Below are 27784 nucleotides of genomic sequence, written 5' to 3'. Positions count from 1 at the left end.
TACCAAGAAACCTAGGACCCACCTACCTTGGCTGACCAATCTGCGCTGTACCCGGCCTCCCTGGCCCTTGCATCGACAAACCAGCTGTGCTGTAGGGATCCCCTGCCCTTTGCAATCTTCACCCTCCAAGGAGACCCACCAGACTTACCTTTAAGTCCCTCTGTGCAGTGTGTTTTCAAGTGGTACTCTTCTCCACTGTGCACCAGCACCAAGACTATCAGCCACTGCTCCCGCTTGAACTGGGAACTGCCTGAACCTCTCCATTTGGCCCACAGGACATCTCGAGGACCTCAACCTAAATATAGAAAGGGGCACTTGTGATACCATTGCCTGATTTTAAATGCATCTTTTAAGTTTTTCCCATTGATTCAAAAGGTGTGTAATCACACAGAGAAACAGAACATTTTCTAAACTTTTAAAAAACATAACTAAAAAAGTGCTTACAGTAAATTAATGATCTTGGTCTTAAACTTTTTATAAAAATCTGAAGTATGTTTGTAAATTGGTCTGGAGTTATTCTTTTGAGTGTGTGTCCGCACATATTAATACTGTGAGAACAACAAATGCACAGCACATCTCTAAGATAAGCCTAACTGCTTACCCACACTACCACAAAAACAGAGCATTAGGTGATTTGCATTTTACCTCTGGATACCAAGGTGGGGTTCCTTGGACTCACTGCACAGTGCACATCATTTTTGCACACTATATAGAGAGCCAGCCTCCTACAGGCGGTCAGGTAAGTCAGTAAGTCCATGAAAGTGTTTCTATCTACAGTCATTTTTTCCTTATTTTCACCCTTCACGATTTCTTTAAAAAGTATGTTCACTGACCAATATATATCTCTGATTTTAAAATGCCCTATATTAAGGTATTTGGTACCTTCATAACATTTGGTTAACTTTCACATTTATCCTTACTCCTTTTGACTCTAAACTATAGTTTTCCTCTACTGTTATCAGTGACTGAATGGAGATGTATCTACCACCTTCTTCCTTGACACAGGTATAGCTCCTGATGTAGACATCCATCCACAAAGAAAGCATTTGTGGCAAGAGCAGGCAAAACATTTTTATATTTTTCTTTGACCCCATTTTAACCAAAAACAAAATTGCTCAGTATGTTAGCATATCATTTCCCAATGCTAAAATATTGTGTTTTATTTTCAACTATTGTATAGCATCTCTGTTTAAGGCATAAGCAGAATCCGTAAAATAAAATATGCTAATTCTAGTATATTTTTCTTTTACCTCATGGGAATTAAGAGCTCAACAATGGGGCCTCATAAATCACAAAGGGGAGGATTGTGTGCGATCCTGGTTGAAAACCCTATAGCCCTTCTCCAATCTGCTATGTCTGTGGCTGCCACTGCTGGAGAGGAGAAGGAGGACGACGACCTCTCCAAAAAGAACAGAAGGCCATCCTGGGTTCTCCTTCTCTTGTGAACTTCTAAGGATTGGAGGTCACAAAGAACATTTGTAAAGCCAGGGTTCTTGTATCTGCTATGCGGGCCTCTCCTAATCCATCCCTCAGCCTACATAGGGGTGTGTGAAATTCACCTAAGTTTGTGTTTGCCTAATTATGTACAATCAAGGCAAACTCACTTGAAAGTATGACAGACATGCAAAATTGCACATTAATTACACGAAATGACAGTCATTTTGCACTATATTTCACTGTGAAATGTGTCCTTGAGTCAATTTATAGCACTAGGATGCATTAAATAATACCACTGTGAACAACAGCCACTCATATTCTATTGTTCCTGTGAATTCATGGTAAGGTTTTACTCCAAAATGTGCAGTTCTTTTTAGCACAATTGGTGCATAATTAAGCAACGTGGAGTAATGGTGTAATTTCTGGAATTGCATGGAAGAAGGGTAACTTGAAATTTCCATAATTATGTAAACTACACGGGCATAATTTAAATTATGCCCAGGTCTAAAAGTACCCCAGTTAATTTTCCTGCTCCACCATACTACACAGGCACAGCTCTGGTCTTTTCTCAATTCTCATGGGTGGCCAACCCCACACTGATCCCGGTGAAGTCTGTGCACAAGGGGGAGTTTTGCTGCAGGGCCTGATCTCCAGTCTAGCCCTGCACCCAGCCACACCTCAGGCGCCCATCCACCTTAGACTGCCCAACCCACTTTTTTTTCGTATTTTATTTTTACAGGTACTGCTGTGCTCCAGCGATGCCTACTGCTCATGCCTCAAACCCATAGTATCATTTTACCATGCAGGCTTCCTTGGGGATGAAGCTTGAGCAGTGGCTCTGCAAGAATACTATGTGCCCTCATAGGATGGCTGCACTCTGGGTCACATGGAATACCACAGTACGCAAGGCACAAAAACATTTTTTTTTTTTTACAATTTTGTCTCACTTGATGGGGGGGGTACCCACACAAGTGCCTGTGGGTCCGGTTGGCCCTACTCTGCCCCCAAACTACTTTTTCAAAACATTTTCTGGATGTGGAAAGCAGTTCAGACTGCTCAGTACCACTGGACCTATCCTGGTCCCATGTACCAAAATGGTGGATGGGAGAAGAAGCTCCCTTGTCCAATCCGAAGGTCCAATGTTTTGGATGTTTGTTGCTACAGGAACAACCATTCAAAAATGAATAGCTTTTTAAAACCTCAAACCTGTCCAGGGCATCTCTTTAAACGGAAATTTCCCAAAAGCAGCCGAATAGATTTACTTCAAATCACAAGAATTTGCTTTCTGAGAAAATCTATAACTATTTGCCAAATTTGAACCTTTTTGGAAGATGCCGAGCAGATTCATTAAAAAGCTTCAAAGTACCTGCAACAATGCAACATGTACTAGGTCACAAGTAAAATTAATCTGCAATACAGCCAATATCATCTATCATCTGCATAAGATCCCCCGAGCATTTTTCCAGCTAAGCATAAATAATCTTTAGGACTGATAGACAACCCTAAAATCCACCAACCCAACGATGTTTATGCCAATGTGGGTGAACTTCAATATGCCAATTTAATTGTTTAGGAAGTATTTCATCGAAGATGTGAAAGAGTGGATTGTCTCCGCACATGCCGGGGCTGGAGCAGTTCAACACTGGGCAATAATGGAGAAGACTGCTGTATTAAAGAAGGAAAGTGTTGGGGAAAAGAGGATTCGGCAAGTCTTGAACCACATTATATATAATAAGCATAACATAAAAAGACATCCATGCTGAAGTTGACATATGGTTTTGTGTTTATGGCTGCAGATAGGTTACCGCACTGAGGTCCATTTATTAGTCACCTGACAAGAATGAGAGATTTACATGTTGCAAAACTAGTGCAAATCTGGAATATTGATTGTTGGTATTGATAATTTTAGAGGTAGTGAAAATATAGCCCATTTACCAACCACTACTAATAAGGGCCCAAGTGTTCTCTAGATTCTTGTAACCCCCGGTAACATACAGAAATATTACTTTAGCTGTGCCTATGGTGCCTGCAGGACACCTGAAACACAAACAGAAATCTAAAACAGGGTTTCTTGCAGTGTGTAGTTGTTCAGGAGTACATTTCTCTGAAGATGTTACAATTCTTTCTGTACATTACCAGTTATTATATCATGATACACCTGTGCTTAGAACCACCAACGTCAGGCTTGCTTTAAAGTGCAATTCACCCTGTTCACTATTACATTGAATGTGTCCAGAATGAGTGTGGGAACTGTAATTCCGCTTCCAAAACAGGCAGAAAATTAAGTACGTGAGGCAGAATTCTCAGTTGCTTCTTCAATGAGGATTACCCAGTGGTATCCTTAATGGCTTCCATTTCACATAGTAAATGATGTCATGAAATAAACGATAACTCCAAAGGCAATCATAAACATGTGTTGATCTTCAGTTCATTCAAAGGACTTTTTGATTCCTGATGGAACTTAGCAGTGTTGGCAGAATCACTTTGTGTGCCTTTAACCCGTTACTGGAAAATATAAGGGAAAGTCGGGTTTGAATGGCTGCCTGTTGCTCATCCTTCAATATGCAAGCTTGCCAGGTTTTGTTAACTAAACTATAGTAGTCCAGGTACAGAACATTGTGAGAGTTGCTCTTCTTGTATGTGCCGTAGTGCATCAAAATATGACCTTAGATGTGGCTCTGCCCCCTTAGGTACATCTGGGACATACATAGGAATCTGAGCCATTGAGATTCTCAGCTGTTTTCAACTTCCTAAATTGCTGGGTGAATGTAACAATGTCATCATTCTGAATGGGCCACTTGTAAAGAGGAGCATGGAAGAGCAATGCTCACAACACTCAGCACCTGGGACTGCTGATACTGTACAGTGGGCACCAAAACCTACTGATGCAGTGAATTAGAACAACCATTCAGACCTGCTTTTTACTCACTGCTTCCAGTAATAGGGGTACAAGGCAAACATAAGGTGATTCTGTCACCGTTGACAGATCAAGAAGAATCAACAGGTTTACAAGTCCTCCAAGGGGACTCGTTTTATCCCAGTGAATCAACTAATCCACTCTATGTACTGATTGCCAGTGGGATTGTAATTTACTCCATGGCTTCACTATATGATATGAATGCTATTGCGGGTGGTACTGTGAGTCATTGGTAACCTTTCTGCCTCAATAATCTGACTCTCTAACAGAAACCGAGGTCTTTCTTCAGAAATGGTTTGCCATCTTCACGGCAGGCTAAGCAGGTACCTGCATACACCTTGTTGTGTGTTTTTTGTTATACACTTTGGGGGTCATTCTGACCCCGGCGGTCATGGACCGCCGGGGCCAGGGTTGGCGGGAGCCCCGCAACAGGCTGGCGGTGCCCCGCAGGGCATTCTGACCGCGGCGGTTTGGCCGCGGTCAGTAGTGGAAAACCGGCGGTCTCCCGCCGGTTTTCCGCTGCCCAAAAGAATCCGCCATGGCGGCGCAGCTCGCTGCGCCGCCATGGGGATTCTGACACCTCATACCGCCATCCTGTTCCTGGCGGCTCTGCCGCCAGGAACAGGATGGCGGTATGGGGTGTCGTGGGGCCCCTGGCATGGGCACTGCAGGGGCCCCCATAAGAGGGCCCCACAAAGAATTTCACTGTCTGCATTGCAGACAGTGAAATTCGCGACGGGTGCCACTGCACCCATCGCACCTTCCCACTCCGCCGGCTCAATTCTGAGCCGGCGTCCTCGTGGGAAGGGTGTTTTGCACTGGGCTGGCGGGCGGCCTTTTGGCGGTCGCCCGCCAGCCCAGTGCAAAACCCAAAATACCCTCAGCGGTCTTTCGACCGCGGAGCGGTATTTTGGAGGGGGGAACTCTGGCGGGCGGCCTCCGCCGCCCGTCAGAGTCAGAATCACCCCCTTTGTCTTTTATGTATTACAACATTGACGATTATTACTGAAAATTATTCACATGCACTACCTGTCAGTGCATCAATTTCAATTTCCTGTCACTATTTAGCTCTAGCCATAATTATCCTCTCACCACTTTTCAGAAGTGTCCGTTATGTGAATCTGATAAAATATTCTATCAAAGATGGAATTATTTACCAGATTCTGGGGGATACAGAGACTGCACATGAATTGTAAGGTAGTTTCTGCCACTTGTGCTACAAACTGCGTTGCCCTCTGGCTAATCTGAACCAACGTGTTTTAGGGAATATCACAGAAAGATTATATTTCTGTTGAAAATTATCATCTTTTGAGTGTTGTCCTCTCAGAATGTTGCCATAATTATTTCTGCTGGCTGTAGAACTCGGGAAACATCCTTTTTTATTACGAAAGTCGTGGTTAACGAAAGCGTAACAATGCTTTTTTTAACCACGACTTCGTATTTTTGTGCCTTAACTACGTATGTTCTGAACAACGAACATGCGTGGTTAAGGTACAAAGAAGGGAGTTGGCGAAGGTAAGTGGTGGGTTTAGGTTTTGGGGTGGGGTTGGGGGGGTGGGGCGTTTTTGGTTTTGGGGAGGGGGTGGGGGGTCAGGGGGTTTTAGGTTTTGGGGTGGGGTTGGGGGGGTGGGGCGTTTTTGGTTTTGGGGTGTGGGTGGGGGGTCAGGGGGTTTTAGGTTTTAGGGTGGGGTTGGGGGGGTGGGGCGTTTTTGGTTTTGGGGAGTGGGTGGGTGGTCAGGAGGTTTTAGGTTTTAGGGTGGGGTTGGGGGGTGGGGCGTTTTTGGTTTTGGGGAGTGGGTGGGGGGTCAGTGGGTTTTAGGTTTTGGGGTGGGGTTGGGGGGGTGGGGTGAGGGATGTAGGGTGAATGGTGCCTATTGCTAATGATTTTATCAGGAATGCCTTTACAACGAAATATCGTTGTTAAGGCATTCGTGGTAAAATCATTAGTAGTAAGGACGAGGTCGGTGTTCCGACCTCGTTGTTAAGGTTAGTAGTTGTTTTTAATTCGGTGTTCCGTCATATAATCGTAGAACTCTAAGCACTTTACCTCTGCTAACAAGTGGTAAAGTGCCTGTCCTCCAAAGTGCCTGTCCTCCCCCTTTCAACATGATACAACTGGCATACCTCTGATTGGTACTTGAAACTTGCCTATAAGGCCCTAGCATATATGGTGCAAAATGCACACACGGCCTGTGAGTTGAATGCCACTCTTGGACTGCAGCACCAATTGTGCCACCCACTACAGTCTCAGTCAAGACAAGACTGTGGATCTGCCATTTGTAGCCTGGCTATGCAGTTTTAAACTGCAAATCTGACCTGTCCAAATAACCACATTTGACAGGGCATAACCTTAACTTTAAATATTAATGAGTGACCCCTATGTAGGCTTTACTGTCCTTAAGACAGGGTGCATAGTATGACATTTAAAGATTTATTACAAGCCAAATTTACTGGTTAAATTAGATTTTTAATGAACATTTTGGAAAAGATACTTTTAGAAAGTTACCTTTTCTCCCCCTAAAGCCTCTGAAGGCCCGTTTGAATGAGCTTGAGTTATCACCTGGCAGCTGAAAATCCCCCTTGATTGGTGTGAAAACTTCGCCTAGAGCAGGACGGAGGCCTTGGGTGTAGGGACGGGCATCTGTTCCTCTGGCAGGATGAACATCTGGGATGTGCCCACACACTTAGCAAAGTTTACCTGACACCTGAGCAGGACCCTCCTGTGCCCTCCCTACCCCAGTCAGATAGGTACCAATCCCAGTGGAAAAAGAACTGTCCCCAGAACTGTGTATAGGAACCACAGATGAGGGCTTGTTAAGTTCTCAGGCCTCATTTTTTGATGGCACACAATCTCTTCATAAGGGAAGAAGGATTCTGCCATCTTAGTTTTGGTGAAAACGGGCAAAATGAGAGTGCGCACTGAAAAGCACTGAGGAAATGCCACAAATGTGGTAGGGATACCCCTGGGAACCTTTACCCTATTGGTTAAAGAGGAGCCAGGATTCACACCCATTGACAGGCTAGTGCCAGGCATTAATGTGGCACCCACAGTACATTCCTCAGAACACTTTCTGTGACTGGAGAAGAGCCTGGAAGCCTGGACTTGTTCTAACGCTTGTTCCCAGGACAAAAAGTGGACTTCAAGGGTCATAAGGTGGACTTCCTGTTCAAGCTACAGGCACACAAGTTACAAGAGGCTTTTTTTCTGCAACTGCCCATCTGACTAGTTCCAACTAGACCTGCCCTGAACCATGCTGCTGGCATTTGCTGAAGTTAGTTTTGACTAGGCCTTGGTAATAAACTCCGCTCTGCCGGCAGAGTTGGCAGAATTTTGGCCACTCCGAGCTACACATGTAACACAGAGTTCTGGCTAAATGCCACCGACTGCTGCGTGGTAGAGTTTTTTCTCATGTGTGTCTCTTCCCAATAGTAAGTTGGCGAGTGCGACCAAGAACTGGCATGCCCTAGCATGATTTCCAGGCGCAAATTGCACACCCAGTGTGATTTTCCCATTATGGGTGGTTGTGGTTGGTTTGTTTTCAACAAGAGCAGTTACAAAGTCACTGAAATGCAGCCAGCTCTACAAACATTTAAAGGAGAGTTTCCTGGGCACTGGAAATTTCACTTACTTGGAACCTTCAGCCCTTAGGCCCTCATTATAACATTGGCGGGGATTATCAAGTATTGCACAACTCTTATGTGCTCAATGTATGCGACTTGCCATAACAATTACATTGACTGATATAAAATATACCTCTTTTAATTCGTACCCCTTCTTTTGAAAATATTTGAGGCCAAATAGTGGTATGCAGTGGGATCACTATTCATTTTCAATTTGAATTCTCCAAACCTGGGCTCTTCTGCCATCTCAAGGCTGTCCAACTGTTTTTCTTTCTCAAATGATTTTTGCCCAACAGCTCATACCTAATCTATTTTTGTAAATTAGTAAGTTATATATTGTTATAGGTACAGCATACTTGACTTGTTGTGGAATGCATCCTCCTCATGTTCCTAATTAGCCACTAATGCATTTCAAGTTTTGCACAATCTTGCAAAAAAAATCTTATTAATGAGGATCTTCTATTAAAATGAGCCAGTTATTTTTGTTCAATGCACTGTGCTAAAACTGCTATTTAAATTACACACCTACTACAAACTAAGGCCCTGATTTAAGAAAAGTGACACTGCACACAGTAAAATGTCACTTTTCTTGCGCACCTTAGCAACCCCCTAATGCCACCATGTGTGCTTTGTATTTCATATACGGTGCACAATGACAGTAGTTAGGGAACTAGTATCAGAATTTTTGACACTGGTTCGAAGCTTTGCATTATTAGTGTCAACATTTTTTACACTAATCCTGCAAAGCCATTGAGACCCATTGTAAACAATGGTGTGCCTCCTTTTAACACCTGTTCTGAGCAAGCATTAAAAGTGCCCAAAAAAATGATGCAAAGAAATATTTTAAATTTCTTTGCGCCTTTTGTTTGGCCCACTTAACAGGGGAACGTTCCCTTTGCATACATTATGCCTGGCACAGGCATAATGTAGTGCAAAGGTTTACAAAGTGGCGCAGTGCATGCATTGCACCACTTTGTAAATTTGGCACAACAATTGTAGCTTCGTTGGGCCACATAAGCGTAAAAAAAGATGCTAATGTGGCACAAGACGGCTCTGGGGGCTCTTAAATCTGCCCAACGCATTTTGTGAACTTGTTAAACGCCCTTTTTGGAGCTTCCCATACAATTATAATTGCTGCTTCTTTTAATCATTTGGCACAGGACGGGTTGTTACGTGTAGAGTTATGTGGGGGAAGTTTCATCCGTTTTTAGGTCAATCATTTCCCACGTACTCAACTCCTGGAACCTCGTTTGATCATCTCAAGGGTAATACTCTCACTGCTCATACCTTGATAATGGCTTGGCCATATTCAACAGCAGAGGACCACTACCTATTGCTTCCTCGCAGCCTCGACATCTACATGCTGCAGGCTTTCAAACTTTAGAAGGATGAAATATTTAAATTGCAAGCAACAAGTGCCTGACCTCTCGTTCTCGTAATTGCAAGTTAACCATCATGTCTCGTGTTCTCTGTTTTTCATTATTGTCGGTGCAGAATAGCTGAAATCTTTGATCTTAAAGAGCTAATCTATGAACCTGTCACAACTTCTATTAACTCGTTGCCATTGTCTTCCACTGTTACTACAAGAGAGTCTTCTCTGTCCCATGATGCTTTTGCACAAGTGTATTCACTGGTATATTAATTTTGCCTGCCTCGATTGTAGGTATTGATGGCACTACAAAAGGGGATACTTCTGCTTTGCAATCATCAGTCTCAGATCCACCACCATCTTCATCCATGGTTCTCACTGTTCAGCCAGCCCACACCTTCGGTTGCATTTACACTGAAACGATGCACGCCCGTTCTCTTGCATCACATTCTCTGTCTTCTGTGGTGTCCTTTTTTCCAGTGTTCCGTTCTACATATGACATTGACAGGTGGAAATGTGATGAAATCCTCCACACCTATATTGCTAGTTTCGTTGGTGCCCTTGAGTTTAGTGTCTGCTTTAGAAAACAAAATACCACACCATCCATCTGATTTTTGTTTTTTTTCTCTTAAAATTATATTCTTTGGCGACTGTCGAGAGAACACTACTTTTTATATTCATTCTTCACCGTAATGAGGGCTATGCATGCACGCTGTTCTTAACTGAGATTTTGTATTTGCTTACACATCTCTCACCTATTACTAGGGGTGTATCACTGATCTATGACCCATGACATAGAACTTGCAGTCCCCTTCCCACAGCATAACAATGGATAATGTGGTCTATCCACTATTTGCCTTGTTTTGAAAGACTATGTTATACCTCAAATCCTGAACATGGTTTCCCCAGTCTTTTTGCCTCTGCTTCCTGTATTTTTAACTGTGTGCTGGATTTCGTTTTTGCTGGTTTTTGGTATTTTGGGAATTTTGACACGGCTGAGCAGTGCTAAAGTGCAAGTGCTCCCTGTGTAAATTGTGATTATGATTGGTTATCACTGATTGGCATATTTGATTTACTAGTAAGTCCCTAGTAAAGTGCACTAGAGGTGCCTAGGGCCTGTAAACCAAATGCTACTAGTGGGCTTGCAACACTGATTGTGCCACCCACATGAGTAGCCCTGTGAACATGTCTCAGACCTGCCACTGCAGTGTTTGTGTGCAGTTTTGAACTGCCAATTCAACCTGACAACTGTACCCACTTGCCAGACCAAAACCTTAACTTTTATTACATGTAAGTCACCCCAAGGTAGGCCCTAGGTAGCCCCAAGGGCAGGGTGCAGTGCTTTTAACAGGCAGAACATGTACTGGTGTGTTTCTACATGGCCTGGTAGTGAAATACTGCCAATTTCGTTTTTCACTATTGCAAGGCCTATCTCTCCCATAGGTTAACATGGGTGTTGTCTTTAAATATGTTTTAAGTGCAGTTCCCCATGGGAAGCAGGTAGAGATGTGGAGTTTGGGGTCTCTGAACTCACAATTTAACAATAAATCTTGTGGTAATGTTGTTTTTTAGATTATCTGTTTGAAAATGCCACTTTTAAAAGTGGACATTTTCTTGCATAACCATTCTGTGCCTCTGCTTTGCTGCTGAATACATGTCTGGGTCAGAATGACAGTTGGGCTGCTTGTTTATTGTGTTGTAATTTTTTATTGACAAAATATAATTTAATAATACTTAAATGCAGTGAACATTGTATCATAAGTCAACCTGAGTATCACTTTCGAAGTTTATCCGCTGAGCGGAGGGGGAGAATGGGAGGGATAAGGCAGTGAGATAAAAAATGGATAGAAAGACAAAAAGGAAAAAGGGAGGGATATAAACAGAAGGAGGGGGTGTTTAGACACCTGGAGAGGACAGAAGGGCACAAGGTAAATAGAACTATGCACCGTATTTGAATGATCACAATAACAATAATAATAACAGCAATGCCCTAATCTTCATCATAGCAGTATTCCAGAGAGAGCCTTCCCTTCTTGATAGCTACAAAGCACATCCAGGATCTGGAAATCTGGGGGTACCTGAGCAGGTCATATGGCTTGTCGCACCACAGGGGCCATGTTGAGAGGGGAGGTGGAAGATCCCGTCAACTAAGCCGTGGTTGGGGAGGCGGTAGTCGTGTCAGTGGGTGGTTAGTGGTGTCTCTGAGCCGTCTGTCCTGGGGTGCGCAGGGATTCCCATGTCTAGAAGAAGGGGGAAGCGGTTTAAGCTAGGGTGGGACTGGGGCATGTATAGGATATCTACTGGGCCAACAGAAAGGACAGTAAGAGATAGTTGTGTGTAACAGTTGAAGACGGAATATATAAGTGCTGTCTGCTGTAGGTTCAAGGAGTATCGAATAAGGTATAAAATAGGGGGTACAGCTTTTTCAGGTAGAGAGGAGTAAAATGAAGTTGAGTTTTTTGGAAGTAGTTGAAGTAGGTTATAGTGAAGTGGGAGGAGAAGTGACAGGCCAGAGTAATGGAATTTTTGAGGCAGAGAGGTAGGGTCCATAGAGTGAAGGAAATGAATAAGAAGAAGGGGAAAAGAGAGGAAAGAGAGTAGAGGAGCAGAGAAGAGCTGAGGAGAACTGACCTGAGGGCACCTAATGTCCGGCGTTCAAAGCAATCTAGGGAGACAGGTGGGGTGGATGGGGTAGGGGGGAATATGGAGAGGGGTCAGAGGGGGAGGGGTAGGGTAAGTGGGTGTACTGGGCTGGGGAAGGAGTGGGGACGTATGGGAGGGGGAGAGGGGTGAGGAGCGGGAGTATTTTTTAGTAGTGATAGTAATGAACGTGGGGCGAGCAGGTAGTGAACTTCCTATGAGGCATCAGCAAGAAAGGGTGCCCATGTCTGTCTAAACAGGTCGACTTGATCTTGCATATTATATATGGCACATTCATAGGCTGCAATCCAAACCATTGCCACCATCCATTCCTCCAGGGTGGGGGAGGCAGGAGATTTCCAGTTGTGTAGGACGCAAATCTGGGCTGTCGCTAGGGCAGTGTGTAGTAATCGGAGTTGCGGAAGTGACAAGTCAGGGAAATTCTCCATGTCATGAAGAAGTATGAGAGGAGAGATGAACAGTGTCCACAGTGTCATAGAGGCCTTGAGGATAGTACCCATTGCATCCCAGATGGGTCGGACCGAGGGACAGTCAAAGATGATGTGGGGCAGATCGCACCGGGTCTCCGGGCATCGCCAGCACTATGCATGTGGAAGAAGACCCACCCTGTGTAGTTTCGCAGGGGTGCAGTACTAATCATGGATTATTTTGAAAAAGCAGAACTTTAGTCAGGCTTCCCGGGTGCCCCTATCCAGAACCACCATTATATCTGTCCAGTTCTCTTATCCGAATTCTGTTTGGAGGCGTGCTTGCCATTTTAAGCGCAGTGCTTCAAGGAGAGGTTGTGAGTATAGATGTTATGTAATAACATCATATATGTACGCTATCACACCCAGGATTTAAGATATAAGATAGTATACAATAGGGGAAACCTGGAGGATCCACGGAGAAGTCCCCGGAGGCAGAGCTTAAGTTATAGATACTGCCACTCTTGGTTGGGCTGGAGGCCATATTCCTCTCTTAGGCGCTCAAACAGTTTAGGTGCACCATTCTCAATGATCTGGTCCAATGTTTAAATGCCTGCTGGACTCCAGTGTGCCCAGTGGAGGGTAACTCCTCCAACCCGTAGACCTTTATTTCCCCAGAAAGGAATAGGGGGTGTATGCCCAACAGACGATGTGCCCTGTGCCAGGCTGCATGCATCGTCATCAACATCGGGTTAACGGGGCACGAGCGGGAGTTTGGAGTACAGGTATTATATAGACCACTAATTCCACCCGATGTAGATGAGAGTGGTAGTCGCTCCATTGCTACCCATTGTGGTGAGTCCGGTGTCCCGGGAAGCATATATGCAAACTGGGATAGGTGGAGGGCTAGAGCATAGAGTTCTACCGATGGGAGCCCCATGCCACCGCAGGAGCAGTGTCATGAGTTTCGCCTATGATAGATGGGGGCAGGAGATAACCCACACAAAGGCCCTGATTGCAGATCTAAGAATCAATAGCGGCACTTGAATGGGAAGTATGCCTAATACATAAGTGTACCATGGTAATGTGATCATCCGTACACCATGTACCCTGCCCCACATGGAGAGTCCCAGGTGGGACCATTTCTCAAAGTCCAGCTTCATGCGTGAAATGGATGGGTTCAAGTTCTCTGCCACCATATGCTCCAATCCTCGCTTGACAAGTATCCATAGATACTTAAGGCAGTGAGACGTCCAGCGAGGGAGAGGGGCAGCACTTAACATTTGTCCCAGTTCACCCTGTACCCAGATAGGGTTGCAACGCTATCAATGATCTCCATTAAGGCCGGGAAGGAACGATCCAGGTCTGCCAGAGTAAGTAGGATGTTATCTACATATAAATAGACTTCAAAGATCCCCCTCTTATAGGTGTTCCAGTAAGCAGTGGAGATTGACAGATGGCAGTCACTAATGGTTCCAGAGCCAGTAAGAATAATACCGGCGAGGGAGGACAACCATGTCTCGCCCCCCTATGTATTGGGAAAGGGTCCGAAAGAAAGCCTCCACAATTGCACCTGTGCTGTAGGGCAATCATACAGTAAGTGTACTTTAGCAATGAATTGGTCACCCAGGGCCACATTTGCGCAGAGTTTCAAACAAAAAGTGCCATTCAATGCGGTTGCACGTTTCTTTCCCATCTAGGGATAAGGCTAGAGCTTCTTCTGGCATGTTTCTAGCTTCCCACAGGGCATGGGAGAGAGTGCAGCCGTGATTTCTGGAGGTGCGTCCTGGGATGGACCCTACCCGTGTATGACGTATTAAGGAAGGAAGGACTTTGTGTAGCTGGGCCACTAAGATGCTGGCCAAGATTTTGATACCTCTATTTAAAAGAGAGATAGGGCGATAGTTGCAGCAGTGGAGGGGTTCTCGCCCAGGTTTGGTTAGAACTGCAATCACTGACCGCTTCGAAATTGCACCCAGTGAGTCTTCTAGGTCGACTTCCCGGATACCTCATACAGGGAGTCGACCCCCTCCTCGCAGGCCCATTTATAAAATTCTGCTGGTAAAGCATCCTCACCTGGTGATTTATAATATGGGAGGTTGGAGATGGCATGTGCTATTTCGGTCTTATTGATTTCCCTATCGAGCAGGGCTTGTCCCTCAGCTGAGAGGCGATTGAGATGGGTTTTCTCCAAAATGGCTTCCACCCTAGCAGGACTTGCAACCTCTTCTGGGGTATACAGACGTTGATAAAAGTCTGCAAACTCATTGACAATGTCCTGTGGTTGGGTTAGGAGCTTTCCAGTGGAAGACACGATAGCAGGAATGGCCTGAGCCACTTCTCTCTGGCGAAGCTGAGCCAGTAGGAGCCGACCAGCCTATTCCCCCTGTTCGTAGTGTTGTCCTTGCAGGCATTGGAGTGCATATTTGGCCTCAGATGTGTAGAGTTCATTGAAGGCCATACAGGCCTGTTCTAAACGCTTATGGACTGGCACAGAGGTTTGCGCTGTGTACTGTTGAGTAAGGTGTGTAATATTGTGCTCTAATTATGCCTGGCATGCTACCCTTTGGTTGGGGCCTGTGGGTGTGTATATGGATCTGACACATAGTGAGGAATCGCCTATTTTCAGTTTTGCTAATACATATCTCCCCTCCAGATCCAACCAAGTTATAGTCAGGTAGTGTCTTGCGGATCAGAATTGCGCCTCCACATTTCCTTTATGTTCCACTTCCCTGCGGCCTTGGCGTAGAACAACAACTAAATATCGCCTTCCCCACCCAGTCCCGGCGCAACTTACTGGATTCCATTGCAGCAAGATGTGTCTCCTAAAGGAGAGCCACATCTGCTCTTTTTGACTGTAGGTAAGACAGTACTTTCTTTTGTTTCACATAGTGGGTTAAGCCATTAACATTCTAGGACAGGATCCAGAGCGTGGACGGGTGGGGGGTGGGGTCTGGCCAGGCATGATCGCTGTGGGCGTGTGTGGTAGACTGGAGGGAGAGGAGGAGTTGACAGGGTGGCAGTGGTAGAAATATCAGATGGGGTGAGGGAGGGGGTGGGGCGTGCAACTGTAATAGAGGGAACATTGGGGAGAGGAATATGTCTAGCGTCCGGAGCAAGAGGGCCATATCACACCCGGATCTCGAGCGGTCGGGGGGAGATGTCGGGTGCCTATTCAGGATGATTGTAGAAAGTTAGGGCGGAATAGGGTAAATAGGATAAGAAGTAACCTCACCGCGTTCTCTTCCTGCTTCTTTCTCCATCTGTGGTCTTCTTCTGTGTCCTTCTTCTGTGTTCTTCATCTGTGTCCTACTTCTGTGTTCTTCATCTGTGTTCTTCATTTGTGTTCTTCATCTGGGTTTCTTCTTTTTCCTCTGCACCCCGTCCTGCGTGTTCTCTCTTCTTCTGTGTTCTTCTTCTATGTTCTTCTTCTGTGTTCTTCATCTGTGTTTCTTCTTTCTCCCCTGCACCGCGACCTGCGTGTCCTTTCTTCTTTCTTCATCTGTGTTCTTCTCTGCACCCCGACCTGCGTGATCTTTCTCCTCCTCTGTACCTTCCTCTGCGTGTTCCTTCTCTTCCTCTGTGGCCTCTCCTCATCTTCTTGACGCTTCCCCTCTGCTTCTCAGGTCCCTCCTCTTCTGCCTGACTCTTCTTCTTCCTGACTCTTCTCTCTTCTCTCCGGACTCTTCTCCTCTTCTTCTTCACTCTTCTCTCTTCTGTCTTGACTCTTCTCTCTTCTTTACTCTTCTTCTTGACTCTTCTCTCTTCGGTTCTTGACTCTTCTCTTCTTCTTCACTCTTCCTCTTGACTCTTCTCTCTTCGGTTCTTGACTCTTCTCTTCTTCTTCACTCTTTTTCTTGACTCTTCTCCTCTTCTGTTCTTCCTTTCTCCCCTCTACCTCTGTAACCCCCCCTCCCCTATCTTTTCTCCCCTCCCCTCTACCTGACCCCCCACCCTCTGCTTTCCCGCCGCCACCTCCTGCTCGGCCCCGCTCCCATTCGTCGCCCCCCTCCCGCCCCCTGCCCCCAGCTGACCCCTCCTCCCCCCCTCCTCCCTCTTATGGCGGCCGCTGCGCGGCAGAGTTAGCGACCCTTGACCCAAGGGTAGGCCGCTCCCCCTGCCGCTGCAGCTCCACCAGCCCAGGCACCTGACACCTCCCAGCAAGACCTGCTAAAAACAGTAAGTACTCCCCCCGCCCAGCTCCTCACCAGCCCCACGCTACTCACCTCTCTTCTCCTGTACCTCTGTCTTCTCTCTCCGCACCTCTGCTGGCCTTCTCCCCTTCGCTCTCTGCTCCTCTTCTGCAGCCCTCTTGCTGCGTGTTCTGCTCTTCCTCGGCCCCGCTCCTCTTCCTCACCGTTTTCTCTTCCTGCTTCTTTCTCCATCTGTGGTCTTCTTGTGTGTCCTTCTTCTGTGTTCTTCATCTGTGTCCTACTTCTGTGTTCTTCATCTGTGTTCTTCATTTGTGTTCTTCATCTGTGTTTCTTCTTTTTCCTCTGCATCCCGTCCTGCGTGTTCTCTCTTCTTCTGTGTTCTTCTTCTGTGTTCTTCTTCTGTGTTCTTCATCTGTGTTTCTTCTTTCTCCCCTGCACCGCGACCTGCGTGTCCTTTCTTCTTTCTTCATCTGTGTTCTTCTCTGCACCCCGACCTGCGTGATCTTTCTCCTCCTCTGTACTTTCCTTTGCGTGTTCCTTCTCTTCCTCTGTGGCCTCTCCTCATCTGCTGGACGCTTCCCTTCTGCTTCTCAGGTCCCTCCTCTTCTGCCTGACTCTTCTTCTTCCTGACTCTTCTCTCTTCTCTCCGGACTCTTCTCCTCTTCTTCTTCACCCTTCTCTCTTCTCTCTTGACTCTTCTCTCTTCTTTACTCTTCTTCTTGACTCTTCTCTCTTCGGTTCTTGACTCTTCTCTTCTTCTTCACTCTTCTTCTTGACTCTTCTCCTCTTCTGTTCTTCCTTTCTCCCCTCTACCTCTGTAACCCCCTCTCCCCTATCTTTTCTCCCCTCCCCTCTACCTGACCCCCCCACCCACCACTTTCCCGCCGCCACCTCCTGCTCGGCCCCGCCCCCGCTCCCATTCGTCGCCCCCCTCCCGCCCCCGCCCCCAGCTGACCCCTCCTCCCCCCCTCCTCCCTCTTATGGCAGCCGCTGCGCGGCAGAGTTAGCGACTCTTGACCCAAGGGTAGGTCGCCCCCCCTGCCGCTGCAGCTCCACCAGCCCAGGCTCCTGACACCTCCCAGCAAGACCTGCTAAAAACAGTAAGTACTCCCCCCGCCCAGCCCCTCGCCTAGCCCCGCGCTACTCACCTCTCTTCTCCTGTACCTCTGTCTTCTCTCTCCGCACCTCTGCTGTCCTTCTCCCCTTCGCTCTCTGCTCCTCTTCTGCAGCCCTCTTGCTGCGTGTTCTGCTCTTCCTCGGCCCAGCTCCTCTTCCTCACCGCGTTCTCTTCCTGCTTCTTTCTCCATCTGTGGTCTTCTTCTGTGTCCTTCTTCTGTGTTCTTCATCTGTGTCCTACTTCTGTGTTCTTCATCTGTGTTCTTCATTTGTATTCTTCATCTGTGTTTCTTCTTTCTCCCCTGCACCGCGACCTGCGTGTCCTTTCTTCTTTCTTCATCTGTGTTCTTCTCTGCACCCCGACCTGCGTGATCTTTCTCCTCCTCTGTACTTTCCTCTGCGTGTTCCTTCTCTTCCTCTGTGGCCTCTCATCTTCTGGACGCTTCCCCTCTGCTTCTCAGGTCCCTCCTCTTCTGCCTGACTCTTCTTCTTCCTGACTCTTCTCTCTTCTCTCCGGACTCTTGTCCTCTTCTTCTTCACTCTTCTCTCTTCTCTCTTGACTCTTCTCTCTTCTTTACTCTTCTTCTTGACTCTTCTCTCTTCGGTTCTTGACTCTTCTCTTCTTCTTCACTCTTCTTCTTGACTCTTCTCTCTTCGGTTCCCCTCTACCTCTGTAACCCCCCCTCCCCTATCTTTTCTCCCCTCCCCTCTACCTGACCCCCCCACCCTCCGCTTTCCCGCCGCCACCTCCTGCTCGTCCCCGCCCCCCACGCTCCCATTCGTCGCCCCCCTCAACCCCCCCCCGCCCCCAGCTGACCCCTCCTCAGCTGGCGCGCCAAAGGCAAGCCCGTCTGCACCCGTCCGCGCCTGGACTGCGCCCAGCGCCACGACCCCTGGCCACCAGCACTCCCAATCCCCACAGCACCGCTACGACCCCTACACCCTCCACGCCCTCAACCCGGGGCGCTCCAGTACCTGCTTCCAAGCCAACCCTAAACGCACCCATGGACCCTTCGCATGCCTCACCTGCAAACTCACCTTCAACCGCGAAACCACCCCATCCGCCAGCCCACGCGCCAACAACCACCTCAAATGCATCCTGATCAACGCACGCTCTGTCCACAAGCACGCCGTTGAACTATGGGACCTCCTGGACTCCACTGCACCGGACGTCGCCTTCATCACTGAGACCTGGATGAACGCCTCTTCGGCCCCCGACATCGCCATAGCCATCCCCGACGGCTACAAGATCTCCAGGAGAGACTGCTCCAACCAAGTCGGTGAAGGAATCGCCATCGTCTTCAAGGACTCCATCAACGTCACCACCTCCACCGAAGAAACCCCCCTCGCCGCCGAACACCTGCACTTCCAGATCCACACCGACCCCAGGACCACCCTCAGAGGAACTCTCATCTACAGACCCCCTGGACCACGCGCCCTCGTCAGCGACTCTATCACTGACTTCATCTCCCCGCACGCCCTTGCCTCGCCGGACTACATCCTCCTCGGTGACCTCAACTTCCACCTGGAACAGAACAACGACCCCAACACCACGGCCCTGCTCGCCAACCTCGCCAACCTCGGTCTCAAGCAACTGGTGAACACCCCCACCCACATCGCCGGACACACGCTCGACTCCATCTTCTCCGCCAGAAACCACGTATCCTTCAGCCACTCCTCCGTAATACACTGGACCGACCACAGATGTGTCCACTTCACCTTCCAATGCGAGACTCGCCACCTCCGCACACAATCCATCCCATGCCGACATTGAAACAAAATCCCCGCGGAACAGCTTCTCTCCACTCTCAGCGACAACCAATCCACCTTCTCCACTGACCCCAACGACGCAGCCCTCAGCTTCACGCATTGGATCATCAACTGCGCAGACAACCTTGCTCCCCTCAGACGCCTCCCAAGACAGACTAACACCAAAAAACCTCTCTTGTTCACAGACACCCTCAAGGAATCTAAAAAAAACTGCTGCACCCTCGAGAAAGCTTGGCGCAAGGACCACACCGTAGAGAACATGACTGCCCTCAAGAACGCTACCCGCGAACACCACCAACTGATCCGCACCACCAAAAGAAATTCCTTCACAGACAGACTGGGCAAGAACACTCACAACAGCAAAGAACTCTTCAACATTGTCAAAGAGCTCTCCAACCCCAATGCCAACGCCAACACCATCACGCCCTCACAAGACCTCTGCAACTCCCTCGCCACCTTCTTCCATCGTAAGATCACCGACCTTCACGACAGCTTCAGTCACCAGACCCAGGCAACCGCCACAGAACCTGCAACCCCAGCCATCACCCTTAACGCCTTGACTCACATCAACACGGAAGAGACCAAAGCCACTATGAACTCCATCCACTCCGGTGCCCCCTCGGACCCCTGCCCACACTTCATCTAAAACAAAGCCGACGACATAATCGCCCCGCATCTCCAGACCATCATCAACAGCTCGTTTGCTTCTGCCACCTTCCCGAGAGCTGGAAACACGCCGAAGTCAACGCCCTACTGAAGAAACCTACGGCGGACCCCAGCGACCTGAAGAACTTCCGTCCCATCTCGCTCCTCCCCTTCCCTGCCAAAGTCATAGAGAAGACCGTCAACAAGCAACTTACCAACTTCCTTGAAGACAACAACCTCCTCGACCCCTCTCAGTCCGGATTCCGAGCCAATCACAGCCCAGAAACCGCCCTCATCTCAGTCACAGATGACATCAGAACTCTGATGGACAACAGAGAAACAGTCGCCCTCATCCTCCTCAACCTCTTGGCTGCCTTCGACACCGTCTGCCACCGAACCCTAATATCCCGCCTCCGCTCCACCGGGATCCAAGGACAGGCCCTGGACTGGATCACCTCCTTCCTCTCCAACCGCTCCCAAAGAGTCTACCTCCCACCTTTCCGCTCAGACCCCACCGAGATCATCTGCGGCGTCCCACAAGGCTCCTCGCTCAACCCGACTCTCTTCAATGTCTACATGAGCCCCCTCGCCGACATCGTACGCAAACACAACATCAACATCACCTCCTACGCCGACGACACTCAGCTGATACTCACCAAGGACCCCACCAGCGCCAAGACCAACCTGCAAGATGGAATGAAAGATGTCGCAGAATGGATGAAACTCAGCCGTCTGAAACTGAACTCAGACAAAACGGAAGTCCTCATCCTCAGAAACACCCCGTCCGCCTGGGACGACTCCTGGTGGACCACGGCCCTTAGCACCGCACCAACCCCCTCTGACCACGCACGCAACCTCGGATTCATCCTGGACCCACTTCTCACCATGACCAAACAAGTCAACGCTGTATCATCCTCCTGCTTCCTCACCCTTCGCATGCTCCGAAAGATCTTCCGTTGGATCCCCGCCGACACCAGAAAGACAGTGACCCACACCCTCGTCACGAGCCCCCTGGACTACGGCAACACCCTATACGCAGGAACCACCGCTAAACTCCAGAAACGTCTGCAGCAAATTCAAAACGCCTCCGCCCGCCTCGTCCTCGACATACCCCGCAACAGCCACATCTCCGCCCACCTGAGACACCTGCACTGGCTTCCCGTCAACAAAAGGATCACCTTCCGACTCCTCACCCACGCACACAAAGCCCTCCACAACAAGGGACCCGAATACCTCAACGTTGCCTCAGCTTCTACACGCCCACCCGTCAACTCCGCTCCGCCAACCTCTCGCTCGCCACCGTCCCTCGCATCCGCCGCACCACGGCATGTGGGAAATCCTTCTCCTACCTGGCGGCCAAGACATGGAATTCCCTCCCCACCAACCTCAGGGCCACCCAGGACCACCTCGCATTCCGGAGGCAACTCAAGACCTGGCTCTTCGAGCAGCAGTAACCCCATCCCCCTAGCGCCTTGAGACCCGCACGGGTGAGTAGCGCGCTTTATAAATGCTTGTGATTTGATTTGATTTGATAAGAGAGAATAGGGAGAGAAAGAAAAAGAGAGGAGGCTGTAAAGGGTATAGGAAAAGAAGAAGTGAGGGAAGATGAGAAAAGGAGTCAGGTGGGAGAGGGAAGGTAAAGTAGGTGTTCAGGGAGGAACACGGGTCCACCCACTTTGGGCAGGAGCAAAAACCTGTAGGTTTGGGTCTGTGGACTGCTGGTCCAAACTTGAGGAGCTGGCACACTCAGAGGGGCCCTAGCCAGAGGCAGGGTGCCTGTGGCAAGCCGCTATAATAAGAGGAATGGCGGTAACCGCCATGCGGGACTTACTGAAGGCGGGCAGAGGGAAGGGCTGCAGAGGCTCGCCAGGGGAAAAAAGTGGGGGTAGAGCGCATTTGTCTCCGACTACCACTACTACTACTCCCCCTCAGGCATGGGGGGAGAGAAAAACTGCGGCACCAGGGCAGGCAAGAGCATCCATTAATAACTAGTACATAAGGAATGGGGAAAATGTCACGCGTATAGTCCCAACAGGCAATAATAGTGAGGTGGAGCAGCCATGGTAATGGTAACAGTGGCTCCCTACCTCTAATAACCATTAAAACAATATAACAGCATATAGCACATAGAACAGTAAACGTATGTCATCAGATATAGCAGATACAGTTCCAACATTTCTTCATATTGAAGCATCTTATCCAGTAACTATGCATTGCCATTTACATCCCACTCGTTGCATTTTACATTCTACAAAAGACAATATACTGTGTCTCGTCATAATATGGACATAGAGCTGGTGTGTCTAACGGGCAGCGGGAAGGGAAGAAAGGGAAAAGGAGGGAGAAAGGGGGAGGAGAAGGGAAGACAGAGAGTGCTGCAGCCAGAGGAGGTAGAAGCTGCATGATGGCCATCTAGTTGCAAGTCAGTTCAATACAACACAACACAATGCAATACAGCCCTCTGGTGTGCCACATCTATAATCTGGGTACATCATTACTCAGCCATATCATTCAATAGCATGTTGTAGGGTACTCATCTGTCCATCATCACTGGGCTGTAGTCCTCAGGACCTATCTCACCTCGTTGGTCTTTAATTTCCAATATGGCTGCCACGGTTTCCGGTGGTGATATTTAGAGGCTTCAAAGGGAGCGAGACTCGTCCCTCTGTGATGTTTGGGTATGGTGTGCCACTGACTGTAGAACATGGTTTCTATCGCTGCGGGCTCTCCCCGGCCTCCCTGAGTCCCTGCCTCTAGGATGAGAGTCATTGTCATTGCGGTTTTGGTCTCCTGATGCAGTGAGTGGCGATATATCCTGCAAGTCCATGATCTGTTTCGAGGGTAGGTTCGAGAGGGTCATGTGCGTTGCCCAGGCCGAGAGCTCATCCAGGTAATTATGTATGTCCTCCGGATCACAGAAATCTCGTGACATGTCACCTTTAGTGATCCACATCCATGCCGGGTCGAACAAGCCATATCTCACTTCTAGTTGGCAGGGTCGAGATTAGAGTGCCAAGAATGCTTTGTGGCAGCCGTTGGTCACCTCCGAGACATCCTCAGAGATACGGATCTCGTAACTCTTGGTCCTGTATAAGCATTGGGAGCAGGGCGCTAGGAGGAGTTTCCGGGCCTGTCTGTTTCGCAGGAGACAGGTGATAATCGGACGAGGTCAGGTATTACCATCCTGCCTCTTTGGACCTAAACGGTGTGCTCTCTGGAATTCCAGCGGGGGGTCGAAGGTTAAACGTGTGAGTGTGGGAAGGGTATTTTGCTAAAAGGTTTGAATGTCCGCTCCTTACGCTTGTTTCGGAATTCCAAATTTACGGCAGTAGGGTGGGGGGAGGAGGAGAGATTCACTCCTTCAGCTTCCTTGGTTGTAGAGTTCTTCCCAGTGGTATGTTGACGGAGTTCGCAGTCCAATCCTGTACTACACAGAACTTCTGTCCAGATGGTGGCCAAAAACTGTGATGCTGGTGGAGGCGGGCAGTGGTTTAACTGTTATTTCCCACCTTGGGGCTGCTCTGGCCACCTCCCTTGTACCTTTGAGCTGGCAGGAGTGCAGGGAGGAGAGGGTATTGCTGCCGGTCTCGGGTCTCTGGACCTAGTAGAATCCCCTCCTAAGTGATCTGTCACTTCTGGCGCTGATGTTTTCCCACCAGAAGGTCCCTTTGTCTATTTTTTATGCTGTCTAGGTTGGAAGATATGAAAACGGGGGTGGGGGTGCCCTCCTCCTGGGGCATTCCCTCTCTCGTTCTGCATTCCACCTCCATTAACCTGAGCTCAGACCCTTCTGTTGGAGGCAATCATTGGGGTGAATGGTGAGTTCTCCACTTGTCTGCCGGCTGTTCAGGATCTGCTTTGAGCTGCCGGATAGCGCAGGGCCCATAGTGGGGCTGCCTGGAGAAGGATACAGAGGGGTGTATTCTCAGTGGCACAGTGGCTATGTGTGGGGAGACTCTGGTCCTCTCCTCATTATAGGGACATGCGCTTGAGGCGTAGGTTGGGTGATAAGTGTGAGTGTTTGAAAAATTTCAACATTCTGTCCATCATTTTATTTTGTGATATTGTCTTGTGCGCCCTAAGTGGCTAGGGTATGCCCAGACATGGGTCCCTCGCTGGCTGCGCCACTGGATTCAAGCTAGCCTGGCTGATGAAGGGTGATATCCTGAAACCGGTCGCATGATGCTTGAATCCTGTCCAAGGAGGACCTGGCTTGGCAGTTCGGGCTGGACTGCTCCCTTAGGGAGCAGGATCAAGACTGATTTGCATATAACTGGGTCTGAACTGGAGTGACGTGGCAAGCAAAATAATGATGGATTAATCCCAAATGTGTGACTGGGGGTGAGTGTTTGAAAAGTTTCAACACTCCATCCATCATTTTATTTTGTGATAAGTGGTATAACAAGCGTGCGTATGTTAAAGTTCAGAGCTTAGAATTTAGAGCACTCCACTTCTCGGGTCTGTGGTACCTCCAGCAGTTCTGGTCCGCGGCAAGGCAGGTGGCGTTTTTCCCTAGGTCTACTGGTTGGTCTGGTTGGTCTGGTTGCAAGGAGGGTCCACAAGAGGTGTGTAGCGGGAGTCCCCTAAAGGAGCAGACAAGGGGAGATTGTAGGGGTTGTAAGTGTGAAGGGGAGATGTGGGGCGGCCTATCCCAGATGACAAATGGGTGAACAAGCTCTCCCTTCCAGGTGGGGTCACCTTTGTCCTGCTGTACTCCAGGGCTGCAGATACAGGGTTTCTGGTGCAGCTAGTAGTTGCCCCTGTGGCTTGGGTCTTCACCAGACGTGATGTTCTGTTTTGGGGGAGGGGAAGGAATAATGTCCAATGGTGGGAGGGCCCGTGTGCCATTGAATGCTGCGTTTTCAATGGGGGGCCCGCGACGCACCCCTTGTGGCAGCCCACCTGAGCACCATAGGCCTTCTCCAGCCGTCCACTGATTTGGAGTGGCCCCCAATGTGCAGGGCCTGATATTGCTATGTGGGGGGAGAAGAAGAAGATCCGGCTGAAAGTGACAATGGGTGCGGGGTGGTGGCCCCCCCGCACCCATTGTCAAAAGGGGCCACTGACTCCATGCCGGGCCCCTCTTTCTCCTCCTCGCGACAGCTCCGGCTCGCTTGGCGAGTACGAGCACCTACCATCAAGAGCCTGACAATGTTGTGTGTGGGGGAGAGGAAGGACTCTCAGAAGGAAGGGGGGAGACCATTGCAGTGCCCGCTGCTGTGGAGTTGGTGGAGGTCCGCTGGTGCCGGCTTTGTGCAGGTCTCTGGCTCAACTCTGACTCTCCCCTGCGCCATGCAAGGCCTCCGCCTCGCTCGTCCAACTAGGCTGTCCTGTGTGGCCTCGGTGTTGGATAGGCCGTGCGGAGTGTGCGGAGTGGAGTGCCCCTCCCTTGGCCCCCTGGCTGGGCAGACCATTTAGAAGGTCCCTTGAGACACTGATTGCAGTCCGCACAGTTCTCTCGGTGCCCCCGCCCCCGTTCAGGGCCCGCCGTTGCACGGAGCTCCTAGATGAGGTGGTCATCAACATCCGTGGCCGGACCACACCCAAGTTGGGCTGTTTGTGAATTCACTCTAGAGAGTGACACAAAGGGAGTTGAGGTGTGTTCTGCATATCCTGATGAATATTCCTGGGCTAGAGTGGGACAGAGGATCTGACACCTGCACTTGAGAGAGGTGTGCCTACCCTCACACAATACAGATTCCAACACCCTAGAGTGTGTCTAGGGCAGGGCAAGGAAGAGGCAGGGTCTTATGCACTACAAAGACTTTACTTTGAAGTTTGCCTACTTCAAAGGCAGAAATGAGTATAAGTATTGGGCTACTGATCCCACAACTTTCGAAATCTTCTGGATCAAGAGGAACCTCTGCCAAGAAGAAGAGCTGTGAGGAGGAGTACTGCCCCTTTGCTGTGTGTGCTTAGCTGAGATGGCCTGCAATTGTTTTTTCTGCCTTAGAGAGGACAAAGAATGGACTTTATTGTGTATCCTGCTCATGAAGATTCTCCAAGGGCTTGAACTGACCTTGCCTCCTGTTAAGAAGTCTCAGGTACATCAAAGACTTCACCTGCCAGAACCTGGGCTCTGTTTCTGAGACCCCTGACTTGCCAAGTGTTGCCACATTCAGTCCCTGGGCCCCTGGAAGGAGACACTAGGAGAACCAGAGTGAAAACCCACGCACCATAGCAGAGCTGCAGAAAAATTACCATGGCTGAAAAATCGATGAAGCACCAGTCAAGTCAACACCTCACCAGCTCAGCACAGATTAATCGCTGCCATGTTTCTGGATTTACCACACATCATCCCTGGGTGTCAAAATCTTCAACATCACTGCATGGACCTGAGGCTGCTTGTCCGGAAACCAACGCATCCCTTCCCTGTGAGGAAAGAATCGATGCATCACTTATCCATCGGAGAAAATATTGACACATGACCTCACTTGCGAGTAAGGAATCAATACACTGCTTTCTTTCCAACGCACACTCACCGGAGCAGCTTTATTTTTTATGCATACCAGGTACTTTGTGCCAAAACAACGCATCCATTGATTCTTATGGATTAAGAGTCTTTTTAGTTTAAAAATGTATACCTTTTCTTGTGTATGCTGGATGTTTGTCATTTTGGTCTTGTTTGAGTTATATAAATATTGGCTATTTTTCTAAACTGGTGTGGAGTCATTTTTTGGTGTTTTTCTCTGTGTTACTGTGTGTGTTTGTGCAAATACTTTACACATTGCCTCTGAGATAAGCCTGACTGCTTGTGCCAAGCTACCCGGGGGCGAGCATGGGTTATCTGAGCTGTGTATCTCCTTTACCCTGACTAGAGTGAGGGTCCCGACTTGGATAAGGTGTAAATTGACTGCTATCCAGAGACCCCATTTCTAACATTGGTTATCAGTGGTGAGGATAGGACTTGTATTTGTACTTGACACAGTGATTAGTGTACACTACTGTCTTGGTGCAGACCATTACTCAACTACCTACTGTTTTTCTCTTATATATTTTTTTGCTTTTCTTTTTTTGTCCATTTTGGTATCCTTCTGCCTTTTGAAACTTTGCACCTTTGTTGAGCCTTATCCACGAACAGGTCATAATCTGGGGAGCCATCAGCAGTTGCTACAAACGTGGTGTTTGAGCTGGAGAAATTGAAGGATTACACAGTAACTCAGCTCAAGCAGGTTTGTAAGGAGTTCAAATGTCCAATCAAAAGCTACACAAAGAAGGAGGAGTTTCAAAAGGCACTGAGGGCCTGGTTGGCAGCACAGGAGGTTGTGAAGCACACAGTAGAGGAGAATGTCGCTGGGGGTGAGGAGGTGCAGAGCATGCATGATGATTTGATGGATAACCAGGACCTGCCTGGAGAGAGGGCCTCCAGGGCAGGCAGCAGTGTTTCTTCTGAGGGTCTGACCAAAGTGGAGCTGAAGGACTGACAGGCAGAGAGAAGGCATCATTTGGACCTTGAGAAACTCAAGCTGGAATTGGCTGAAAGGGGTAGCTTAGCAGAAGCAAATAAAATGGCACTGGCCATGGAAGAGAGAAAAATATTGTTAGCTCATGAGCTGAGCTTGAAGGAGCTGGATCTGAAGTACAGGTTCAGCACAGATGGTGGCATCAGTACCACAGTGCAATGTGAAAGGAAGGTGCACATTCCCACAGATCTAGTGAAGGAGTTAAAGAGGAAGGATGGCATATA

Source organism: Pleurodeles waltl, chromosome 3_1, assembly GCF_031143425.1.
Source record: "Pleurodeles waltl isolate 20211129_DDA chromosome 3_1, aPleWal1.hap1.20221129, whole genome shotgun sequence".
NCBI lineage: Eukaryota > Metazoa > Chordata > Amphibia > Caudata > Salamandridae > Pleurodeles > Pleurodeles waltl.
This window is presented reverse-complemented; position numbering follows the sequence as displayed.